The 12,070-nt window shown below is 48.3% G+C and overlaps 1 long non-coding RNA gene across 1 annotated transcript; it reads left to right on the forward strand.

Annotated features, from left to right (window-relative positions):
- The first annotated feature begins 2,647 nt into the window (after positions 1–2,647).
- LOC147999986 (uncharacterized) lies at positions 2,648–11,449 on the forward strand. The gene is made up of 2 exons (XR_015641999.1): positions 2,648–2,983; positions 9,898–11,449. It is a non-coding gene; the product is annotated as an uncharacterized LOC147999986 (long non-coding RNA).
- The last annotated feature ends 621 nt before the right edge of the window (positions 11,450–12,070 follow it).

The raw sequence follows: 12,070 nt of genomic DNA on the forward strand, positions 1-12,070 counted from the left end.
TGGGATAATAAAACTCCCAGGGAATTTTTGATCATTTAATGAGTTTCCAACCTTATCTGACCGGGGTAGATCTGAGTTGACCTTTTACCAAACTGACCTTCTCTTCTTGAGCTGATGAAACTTAGGCAGGGATATTTCAGAAGCATCCTCTCCTCCCTCCCCCGCCCACCCCAGACACGCTTTGGGGTTAAATTTAAATCTCAAACTTCTGGCTATAGTTCTATGGGTCATCATATGTCTTTGTGCTATGCCTATCGCTTCTCTTGACTCACTTTCCCTTCCCTCTGTGTGGCTCCATGTCTTCCCACAAGACCGCCATTCTGATCACTGCTCCGCATCTATGGTACGTGAAGAAGTATTTGGTTGCAGCCCTTCCTAAATCAATCAACAATTGGTGATCAATTGAAAGCATTCCTAAAACGCCTTGGGATTTGTTGTATTCAGAAGTGGCCGAAGCCCACGCCTCTGCAAACAGGAACTCGAGGATACATGGGTGGCCTTGTGTGAGCGGAGCCGGTCTCACACCCGGTATTTCTTGTATGTGTGACATCTAGAAGCTTTGTCAATTGACAGTTTAGTGTGTCTTCTTTCCTCCTGCGCTAGGAGAGGTTGGCAAACTGATTAATCTGAAGGGACGTGGAATGACTCTTCTCTCCTTCGATTGCTTAAGTTTTATGGGGAGTTAATTCATGAGCCTCTTCTCTCTCCAAGCCCCAACCTTCTTACAAGGATAAGTCACACCTTCCCAGGAGAGAGTTATGCTCCTCTGCTGGCCAGGGGCTGGAGCCTGCTGACTCTCGAGGTAGATGGATTGCCGTGACTAAGTGTGGTCAGTGGACGGCAGAGCCTCTCTGGCTCCTCTTGGAAAGACCAAAGGACATCGGGTCACAAACAGAGCAGATTAAAGGACAGAGAGGTCTGAACGGGGCAAAGAAAAGGAGTGGCAGATGGGGAAGCAGATTCAGGGGGAACGGGGACCTTCTTAAAACCAGCGTTGTTCAATAGGAACACAGTACAGGCTCATCAGGGTCTCACTTGAACCAGGCAATCTGAGTTCCAGGAGGGAGCACACAAACAGCAGACCAAGAGCAAAGTGGGGGAGTTAATAACTGGCAGAGGCAGGATTTGAACTCAAGATCTGCTGTTTGTTTTCCTTAGACTTTATACGACCACATCTTCCTTTCCCAGATTTTTCGTTGGGGTCTATAGGAGTTGGAGAGAAGTTTTGGGGGTACCACATAAAAGCTGGATTGATGCAGTAGCTGCCCATAGGGAATCCAGTTTGCTTATCCCTCTCCCCCCACCCCTGCTGCCTCCTCCCAGTCTTCAAAGCTGGGCAGAGCTCAAACAGCAGAGCCCAGTCACCTCTTCTTGCAGAATGTCCCCTCTCTTATATTTCAGGAGCTGCAAAAGAACAGCCTGAGACACAGAGCTGAGCTGAAAATGTGTGGTGTTTACCCCTGTGGTGCTGGATCACAAACGTATTTTAAGGGTTGGGGATTTAGCTCAGCGGTAGAGCGCTTGCCTAGCGAGTGCAAGGCCCTGGGTTCGGTCCCCAGCTCTGGAAAAAAAAAAAAGAATGAAGACACAAACGTATTTTAAGAGTTAAATTTTTGTTTGCCAAAATTGAGAGGCCGTGGTTTAAATATTCTTCTTGTTGTTATTGAAGACCAGCTTTTTCATTCTATCCTCCTTTTAAGACAGAAAGAAGAATATATATATGTGTGTGTGTGTGTGTGTGTGTGTGTGTGTGTGTGTGTGTGTGTGTGTGTGTTATATGCATACACACATGCTGACTTTAAAAGCATATTTTTGGTGACACTGACCAACTGTGTTTTAATCCTTTTCTGCTACTACAATGAAACACCACAGACTGGGAAACTTATGAACAAGAGAAATTTGTTCCCTTGTTTCTAAAGTTATAAACACCAAACCCATGGCTCTAGCCAGTACAGTGTCCAGAGAAGTCTGGTTTATTACACATGGGCTTGTCTGGATACTTTAATGTAAGAGGAGGCATGGAAAGCCAAAGGGACGCAGAACTCTATGTTCTCCAACGCTGCAGGAGCAGAAAGGGGGACCTTCACTCCTCCTTGTCCTTTTCATGGGTCTCTGACTCACCGATAAGGGCAGAGCCCTCCTGAGTTTGTCCCAGAGGCCTCACCACAATCAGGCTGTGGTAAACTACTAACAGAGGTGCGGCCTGAAGGGTCTGCCCTCATGGTTGGCCAGGTCCTTGGCTGCCTGGGTGCTGCTCTTGCTATAACTCAGGAGCTGAAGCCCAGCCCGCCGAACTTTATAGAGTCTCCCAGGCTGGAGAGTCAAAAGGTAACACACAAGAGTGACCGGGGCAGGCAGAATTTCAGGAGCCAAGAGAAATAGAGCGAAGTGGGCCTGACACTCAGGATTGCCAATTTGCAGGCAGCGAGGGCCAGAGGACGTAGAAAGCAGAGCTCCTGGGTCTTGAGGACATGAGAGCTTTTTAAAATGTAATTAAAGAGCCACTAAAGAAAGACTCTGCCGGAATCCCCAAGGAGTGCTGGGAGGAAGAGCCAGCAGAAACAGGTCCGCTCCACAATGTGGAGCCAGCCCCACAGAAGCCCTGCTCCCACTGGGAAAATGTGCTCCGCCCCATCCCCTTGGCTTTCCGGAAGCGATGTGGTCCCTCTTCAGGGCAGTAACACCATGCAGAGACACCGCAGTGTTTTATCTGTGGCCCTGGTCCTCCAGGCTAGGTTATTAGGAGGGAGAAGAGCGCAAGAGCGAAGGGATCAGAGAACAGAGCTGTAGATGTGCTCCCGTCTGGAATGCAGGGACGCTGGTCTTTCAACCCCACCCCCACCGCAAGACAGGGGCTGGCAGAATCTGTCTCCTCAAACAGGCAGTCTGTCCCAGGGCCCAGTCCCTTCCTTGAGTCGATGGTGACTCACTCACTAGGTAGAAGCAGCTCAGGAATCCAGCTGGATCCAGTCACACCACACAGGTAAGTGCTTCGGTTACTGCTCCCTCCAGACTTCTCAGCCAGCATGAGCTATAGGGCTTCTCATGCTCCAAGTAGCTGACTGCAGGACGACCCCCCCCCCAACTCACATTCAGTGACCTCTCAGCCAGGGGAAGGGTATTTACACCATGGACCTGACAGCATCATAGATCATGGGTGACTTGAGGATTTTCCCAGTAGATGTAACGGTGTTAAAAGTAAAGAAGTCAATTTATATTCATAGACACACTTAGGTTGTACACACATAAACTCACAACCTACAAACATACATAATGTATATATATGCACACATACATACATGCATTATATACATGCACATAATACACATGTGCACACACACACATGCACATACATGCATCTATACACATACACATGTACACACATATAGAAACATAGACACATTTGTGCACACACACATGCACACATATGTAGTTTTAATATTTTAATAAAGCCCGCCGCAGGGTTGCATACCTCCTCAATGGCTTGTGTTCACTAATTAAAGGCACACACAGCCTTTATATTTTAATATTCCTTATGCAGCACAGTAGCTAGGGAGCTGCCTAGCCTCCATGTTGCTAGAATCTACCTCCCACCGATAATTTCGAGTTACTACTTACTAATTTCTATGCTCCATCTTGTCTGCTCCTGACCTGATTGAGCAGCCCTCTGGGTCACGCTCTCCTAGCCCCTTTGCATGGTGGCTCTGCCTCTCTGTCCTATACTCTTAGGCATCACCACTCCTTCCTCCCCCTCCTCCCCTCCTCCTCCTCCTCTTCCTCATCCACCCCTCTTCTTCTTCCTCCTCCTCCTCCTTCTCCTCCTCCTCCTTCTCCTCCTTCTCCTCCTCCTTCTTCTTCTCTCCCTCCCCCTCCTCTTCTTCCTCCTCCCCCTCTTCCTCCTCTTCCTCCTCTTCCTCCTCCTTTTCCTCCTCCTCCTCTTCTTCCTCCTCCTCCTCTCCCCTCCTCCTCCTCCTCCTTCCCACAGTCCCAGGCCTGGGAAACCTAAAGACCCACCTCTTTCTCTTTTCCCCAGCTATTGGCTTGCTGAGATGGGTTTCATTAAAATGTTAATACTACACACATACATACACACATACACATGTACACACACATAGACCCACACGTACACAGAGAGAGAGAGAGAGAGAGAGAGAGAGAGAGAGAGAGAGCGCAAGCGCGCTGTTCTGGTCCTGAGTGCACTGATCTCCCTAGCTTCCACTTGGCTAGACATCAGTGAGGACAAGAACAGAATCAAATACATTAAAGCAACTTTAATCCAGTGAAATTCAATCCAGTGACATAAATATTCAGATAGTTTGGTCTTTCGGGCAAAAACTAAGGTTCTTCTGTTTCTTCTGTAACAAGTCAATTTCCCAGAGAAATGGGCCCAGAGAAGAGGCTGAGGTGCTCTCGGCCACCCCTCAGGGACAGGAGGGCACTGCACAGCATCAGAGAAGGGGCTGAGATCACCACAGCAGAGCCTAAAGCTGACATCACAGGGCCAGACCTCTGTCCGGACCCTTTAGCAGCTTCGATTAAATGCTAATGGCTTAGTGACTTTCCATGAAAACCAAGGACCCCCTGCTGATCAGTGGTGGTGTGTGCCTGCACACCAGCCCTGCACACCAGCTCTTAGGAAACTGAGGTAGGAGAATGTCTAGTTCAAGAGCAGCTTGGGGTACACAATGAAACTTAGTCCTATACATACATACATACATACATACATACATACATACATAGGTACATGCATGCACGTGCACACACTCACACAATTTCAGAATCCAAATTTTGCGGGGTTTGTTTTTTGTGCTGTTTGTTTGTTTTTGGTTTTGATGAGCTGGCAGGCATGATGGTGACAGGGAGGCGCTGGGTCACTTTTCCAAGTTCACAGTGACTAAAGCAAGGTGCTAGGCCAGCGAATTCAAAGGCAAACCCAGGTTCACAGATCAGTAGCCTGTGTGACCTTGAGGAAGTTACCTCACCTCTCTGGCCTCCGGTTTTCTTATCCACAAAATGAAGATAAAAAATACACAGCCCATGAGGACGCTGTAGGTCCATGTTTGGAAGGTTCCTTGTTATTAAGTCAGTGTAGAACAGGTGTCAGACCACCAGAGGGAGGAGGATCAACAAACTCCATAGAGTCACAGCCAAGGCATATCCTCTAATCTCTTGGGGTGGAGGCTTCCTCCTGGAGACACGTCCTCCAGTGATCGCACACCAGGTGCCTGAAGGAAGCCTGCACAACTTGGGGGAAAAATCTTGTCGTGAGCAAGTATCTGCACACAATGTATAGCTTATCATTTTTTTCCCTCTGAAAAGAAAAAGGCACCAAAAGCAAGCAGAATTTTTCCCGTGCAGCCTAGTCTGGCTTCATCAGTACGATCCCGTGACAGACACTAACTTTCCTTCCACAGGAGGGCAAAGGGCCCTGTGAAGGTTTTACCATGCCTAGATGGAGCACACTCTAGAGAAGCCCGTCAGTCAGGGCTTCTAAAAAGAACTTGGTTTTGTGGTGCAAGCAGGCTACAGCAGATAACCTTTCCCCCCTTCTGTCACCACAGGAGCCGTCTCCTGTCATTCACTCATTTAGAGCGTTTTTTCATTGAGCAGTCAGGCAACAAATGCTGGTCATGGAAACAGCCCAAAGGGCCTGCCATTGAAGAGCCCAGTGTGAGAGAGGCTAGATAGCCTTACTCCAGTGGTACGCTTACTGAGATGTCGGCTTACACAGCTTTGTGTGTTGAGTAGGAGGAAAGAGAGACTACCTCTTCCCGTGGAAGTTAGAAGGATGCCAAGGACGAAATGGCTTCTTGGATGGACCTTTCTTGGCAGTGAGAGGAGCTTATATGTCAGGGAGTGAGGTATCAGCTGTAGCAAAGGGGAAGAAAGAGGCAGGGCAGGGGAAGAGAGAGCTGGCAGGTGTCCTCAATCCCAGCAGCACCCGGAGTGGTTGCTCACACCTGGCCAACCTTTCCTTCCTCGAGTCCCTGGCAGCTGTTAATCTTTTTGTCTCCATTGTTTTGATTTTTAGAATGCATAGCTGCTTTCCACACTCTTGAGTAGTTCTTCTCCTTCTCCTTCTCCTTCTCCTTCTCCTTCTCCTTCTCCTTCTCCTTCTCCTTCTCCTTCTCCTTCTCCTTCTCCTTCTCCTTCTCCTTCTCCTTCTCCTTCTCCTTCTCCTTCTCCTTCTCCTTCTCCTTCGCCTTCTCCTTCTCCTTCTCCTTCTCCTCCCCCCTCCTCCTCCTCATTCCCCCTTTTCTTCTTGACTCTATAACCCATTTTTACAGCTGCATGATATTCTATGTCTGTCTATATTACAATGAATTTACCTGCTGAAGGGCACCTTGTTTGTTTCCAAGTTTGGAGCAAGGATAGATAAATCTGTCATCACCATCCCCACATAAGTTTGGTGTGGACATAGAGTTTCAACTCCTCTGGGAAGAGTCCGCAGAGTATGGTTGCAGGATCATATGGTAAGATTTTACTTGGGAATATGTAATTGTGTTTAAATAGTGTGTATATATTACACAGGAATGTCACATGTAAGTTATGTATAAATTCAGTTTTTAAAACATAGTGGTATTTCATTGGCGAATGCTTGAAAAACCATTCAATAAATCTCCCTCTGCTAAGGCAGTACTGCCCCCAGACCACACCAAACTCCCCAGGGCTCAGGGCAGTGTTCAGCCACTCTCCATTTTCCATTGACATAACAGTTCTCAGACACCCTGTATATCAGACATGCACGGAAGGTTTGGTTTAACGCGCGGCGCTGGGCTGCAAGCGCGGCGTTCTTGAATTCCCTACTTCGCTTTCTGCTGCTGCTGTGATAAACGCCACAACCAAAGGCAACCTGGAGAGGAAAGGATTTGTTTGGCTTACATGTTGCCATCACAGCTCATCATGGAGGGAAGTCAGGGCAGAACTCAGTAGTCAGGGACCACAGGAGAGTGCTATTTACTGGCCTGCTCCTCATGGCTCGCTCGGTTTGCTTTCTTACACAACACAAGACCACTGGCTAAGGAGGTGCTGCCTCCCACATCAGTCAGAAATCAAGAAAATGCCCTCAGAATTGACTACAGGCCGCTCTGGTTAGAGGCAAATTTCCATTCGAGACTCTCTCTTCCCAGGTGACTCTACATAAAACATAATAATAATTACTATTTAAATTCATAGAATCCATATGGGCTGTGAAAATACAAAGCTACAACGTGTATTGAGTTGGCCATAAAACCAGACAACAGGCCACGTTTCCGTGGTCTGAATGTTCGCATCTCCAGGCTGATGGTGTGCCGGTTCCAGGGATCATTCTCTGAGAATCTCTGCCTTCAGAGAGTGAACAATGCCCCGAGATAGAGTTCAGGTGTGGGAAGGGCACTGTCAAAGCCCTCCGGGACTAACCTGCTCTCTCTCTATGATCTCCGTGAAAAGTTGGCTCGGCCATGGTCTCCTGTTCCCCTGGAGTGGCTGGGGCTGGTGGCCAGTCCCTTTCACTGAGCATAACTTGGTGCTCAGTCTAGTCTCTGAGGTGGTCGACTGACTCGCCAATTGGGAAATGAGACTCTGGCTCCTGTCGCAGGGGGTCCTGTGCGGAGTCAAATGGATGGAGCCACCTCGTCTGACACGCGGAGAAATCAAAGGCAGGTGTGGGGTGTGGTGTACGGAGCATGGGCTCAGAGATGGGTTAAGGGCTTAGAACTGTGCACTGGTCCCGTTGCCTCTTCTTTCAGTCAGTCACCCTATGCTCTAGGAACCTTCCTTCCAAGCCTCAGCAGACCCAGAGCAGAACCCCTCTGGCTCACACAGTTGCAGAAAGTAGACTTGGCTTCCGCTTTTGCAAAGCAACAGCCAGAGGAAAGCTGGGGCAGTCCCAGGTCTGTTCTGAATGTAATTACCCCAGCTCAGACAAGGGTGCTAGCTGCCGAAGCAGCTACTCACAGCTGGCTAACCTCCCTCACTGCTGCTGCGAAGCAGCTATGATGGTTGCCACGTTACCTGTAACCCCACCCCCACCCCCACCCACGTTGGCGTAAGAGGAAGCTAGGCTTTGGGTTTAGGCTTTCTGCCTTCAAGCAGCCATATTGCCCCGAGTATCCTGGCACCCAGTACGCGAACACCAGAGGGCGCTGTGGCACCGGCTCATTCCCAAAGGGCTCCTAGCACCTAGGGTTCCCCAGGCTTGAATGCTTGAGAACCACAGACTCAGGGTTGGAAGTCCTTGACTTCCCACACTGACTGGGGGGCTTTGTACGGATGTTCATTCTGAACCTCTACAGTACTTTCCAATAGCTTTGCCCAAGGTAGGAAATGAAGGTTCACCGCTTTACCGTCCTCGTAGATTTTCCAAACCTATTCTGATTTCCCTAAAGCTAAACGTTGCTTTAGAACGACTTTAAAAGTCAGAAAGAGGGGCTGGGGATTTAGCTCAGTGGTAGAGCGCTTACCTAGGAAGCGCAAGGCCCTGGGTTCGATCCCCAGCTCCGAAAAAAAGAACCAAAAAAAAAAAAGAAAAAAAAAAAAAAAGGTCAGAAAGAGTGCCATTGACCTCTCAGATACATCCTGCAGTGACCTGGGATGCCATCTGATTTTTAGCCATTCCAAGTATTGGTTGGGGAAATCTGGGTGCCCAGATCCCCACGGGCATGATCTTTTACTTGGTATTAGGGTAGGTATCAGCAAGGGAGTCTAATGTTATTGTTTGAAGCAAAAATCAGTAATATTTATTGTTCTGAGTCAGACTTTCACATTCGTGGGTGACAGAGAAAGAGATACATACATGCATTCATACATACATACATACATACATACATACATACATAGATAAAGAGATAGATTCATATGACCTAAATTAGCCTTGAAGATGTGATGCTGCAAAGACTGAGATTATAGACAGATATCACCATGCCCAGTATATTTATGTGTGAAGAGTACATGGACATATGTCTGTATACATATGTGTGTATGTATATATGTATATATATGTATGCATATTTATATATTGAAGAGCATCTAACCTGTTAGGGTGCAGTTTTGTGTTGTCACCAGTCCTTAGCAACACAGTATACCATACCAGCGACTTACACGGCATTTACATGGCATCAAGGACTTCAGTGATCAAAAACACGTCAAAGATGTGTGCATACTGTATAGAAGGTCCTTGAGCAGCCATTGTACTGGACGGACCAGAGTGGTCCTGAGACAAACGAACTCAGGTGTACTGAGCACATACAGAGAGAGAGAGAGAGAGAGAGAGAGAGAGAGAGAGAGAGAGAGAGAGAGAGAGAGATTTACAAATGAGGTTCAGATAGGCTGACAGGAATGAATCACCTGGGGAGAAGTGATATGCAAAGGAAACCCAGGCCTGTCTGGAGGCATTGAAGGCCTCTTGTCTTAGCCTTCACCAGCAAGGTACAAGCTGCCTGCCTCTCCCATCCTCCAGCACCAAATGAGCTGGGGGTGGGAGGGGTGTGTGTGTTGGGGGGGTGCAGATGTGATTAGCAGAGAAGGTGAACTATTTCAGTGTGGAAAACAAACCACACAAGTTTTTGTGAGTATGAGGGGGCTCTATGAAACATCATGGTTCTCAGGAAACTGTGAAAGAAACAGCATTTAAAAGCTGAACAGAGACCTGGCCAGATAAAGGACCCAAAAGTACACTCCAGGATTGCAGTAGCCACATCAACCACATTTGAGGTAACACTCAGAAACTCTCCCGCAAAGGCCACATGTGGTCCTGACCCAGAGCATCCCTCTGCAAGCGCTCTCACTCTCTCTCTCTCTCTCTCTCTCTCTCTCTCTCTCTCTCTCTCTCTCTCTGTCTCTCTCTCTCCCTCCGTCCCCTCCCCTCCCCTCCCCTCCCCTCCCTTCCTCACCACCACCTGTCTCCTCCTTTCCCAGGAAGAGGCACCATGGTCAAACTGAAAGGAAGCATGAACTGAGTTGAAACTCCATCCGAGCCCTGACTCTGCTGACCTCCAGAGAGGACCTCTTGGTCCTCTTTTGCAGACGTACAGCTGGGTCTAGCATGGTCTTGGCCTCTGCACCCACCGAAAGCAGTCGTCGACAGCTAATCATAGAGGGGCTGTAAGCCACAGACGTGTGCACTGGACAAAGGCGATCTAGGACCACATAGAGGGCTTCTGCTGCCCTCACCATCACCTCACTCGGGAGTGAGTTTCATCCAAGAAGTCGAAACAAGAATCCTCCAGTGTTCGTCCCTTTCTCTTCGTACACAGCTCTGGGTCTGCCGACCCCACAAACACAGCCGCCTTCCGTTGTTGCTAACAGCACGAGGCACACGGAGCAGATCTCCCTGTTTCCATTTTACTGAGGATAAGAAGCACAGGTCCCCACAGCTCAAGGACTAGCCGAAGGCCATTGACAAAATCGCAGGGTAAATTTAACAGGATTGCCACAGGATTAAAAGACGCACGTCACGGGTGAGTTGACAAGATGACTGGCAAGCAACAGGCTCTCAAGAGCTACTTAGTGGGAATGACAAGGGCGGGCTTGCGCTCAGTCTTCCTCCAAGCATGGGCCTGCCACCGTGTGGCCCAAAGGTTTGCCCCTTCTGAGCCTGCGGGGGCTCATTCTTTGCAGTTAGCATTCGGTTGGCTCACTTTTTTTTTTTTCCAGGAGCTGGGGACCGAACCCAGGGCCTTGCGCTTCCTAGGCAAGGGCTCTACCACTGAGCTAAATCCCCAATCCCTGGCTCACTTTTAAAATTAAGTGCATGCGTTTTCCTATAGGCTCTTGAACTCGAGGCTTTGATTTTATTCACAGTTCTTACTTACAACTCAGGCTCCTCCTAATACATACAACTCCGGAGTGAAATGTCTTCATATTCTGAAGGAGAAGCCAGGGCAGAGTAAGAAATGTCACCTCATGGTCATGGGGCTGTTTGCTGCTACGCTGACCTTAGTGACACGGAGTTGTGTGGCTCAGGACCCCAGAGGCTCCCAGAAGGCACCCTGGGGATGGCTAGGATATGGCTGCAGGATTTAGGCCTTTTCTTTGAGCTATAGTTTTCCACCAAATGTGTGTTAGCTGTGTGATTTTGATTACTATGCAAAGGGAATTGTAGCATCCTATAAAGCAAGAAGAACTTTTTTTTTACACACACCACGGACTGCTTTTTGATCACGATAATAAACGTTAAATGGCCCAGTTGAACAAACATGTGGGATTAAAAACATTTACGTTGACACTGAAAAGTGATTTTTTTTAAGTCTCCCACTTTAAAAACGATCTGTTCAGAATTAAGAATTAATACAACGTGGATAAATGGAATGCAGAGTTGCAGCATCTTTTACAACACTTCTCTAAATTGTATTTTAAGGATGTGATGATTGTTTTGGTTGTGAGAAGTTGAATTTTTCTGTCGCCTTTGTTTTCATCTCGTGCTTTGTCTCTTTTGATGAATCGCCTTACATTAAAAATTGTAAACAAATATATACCCCCCCCCCAAAAAAAAAACCCAGTTTTCTGAATATCTACTTTGTGCCAGACACAGGCTTAAGGACAGATCCCGTCATTGATTCCCACAAGCCTGTAAGATGGGCTTTAAAACCCTCATCTCCTGCCTACAGCAGCATAAGGGGTAGAGCGAGGACTGAGCCCAAGGAGGGCTCTGCTGTCCTGTGGTCCTGGCTCACATCTGGTGAGGGAGATACTTGACATCGGCCGTTCTTGACCCGCCATGCTTTGGCTGCTGGTGCAGGGCTTTCTCTGTGCCCCACTTGAAGATGGCTGGCACAGTCGGTTCCATTACTCAGTTGCAGAAGCCATTTTGCAGTTTGCCCTGTCTGCCTGCAGAGTTTCACAGCCATGGCTAAGTCCGGGCCCCTCCACTGGGCTTCCTGATCACTGAGAACGTTGCCTAGAGTTGTTCAGATACACTCAGGTTAAAAGCTGGAAGCAGAAGTCACAGGACATGGTCAGAACGGGCAGCATCTGCCCAGGAGGCCACGGCCTTTGTGAAGGAAGTGCCTGTCTGCCTGGCTTTCCCCACACAGGGTGATGTCAGAGAGGCTCGTCATCTGATAGTTAACTGCTCATCATGCTGACAGGT

The sequence above is a fragment of the Rattus norvegicus genome, chromosome 17 (assembly GCF_021556685.1).
Source record: "Rattus norvegicus strain SHRSP/BbbUtx chromosome 17, alternate assembly SHRSP_T2T, whole genome shotgun sequence".
NCBI classification, from domain to species: domain Eukaryota; kingdom Metazoa; phylum Chordata; class Mammalia; order Rodentia; family Muridae; genus Rattus; species Rattus norvegicus.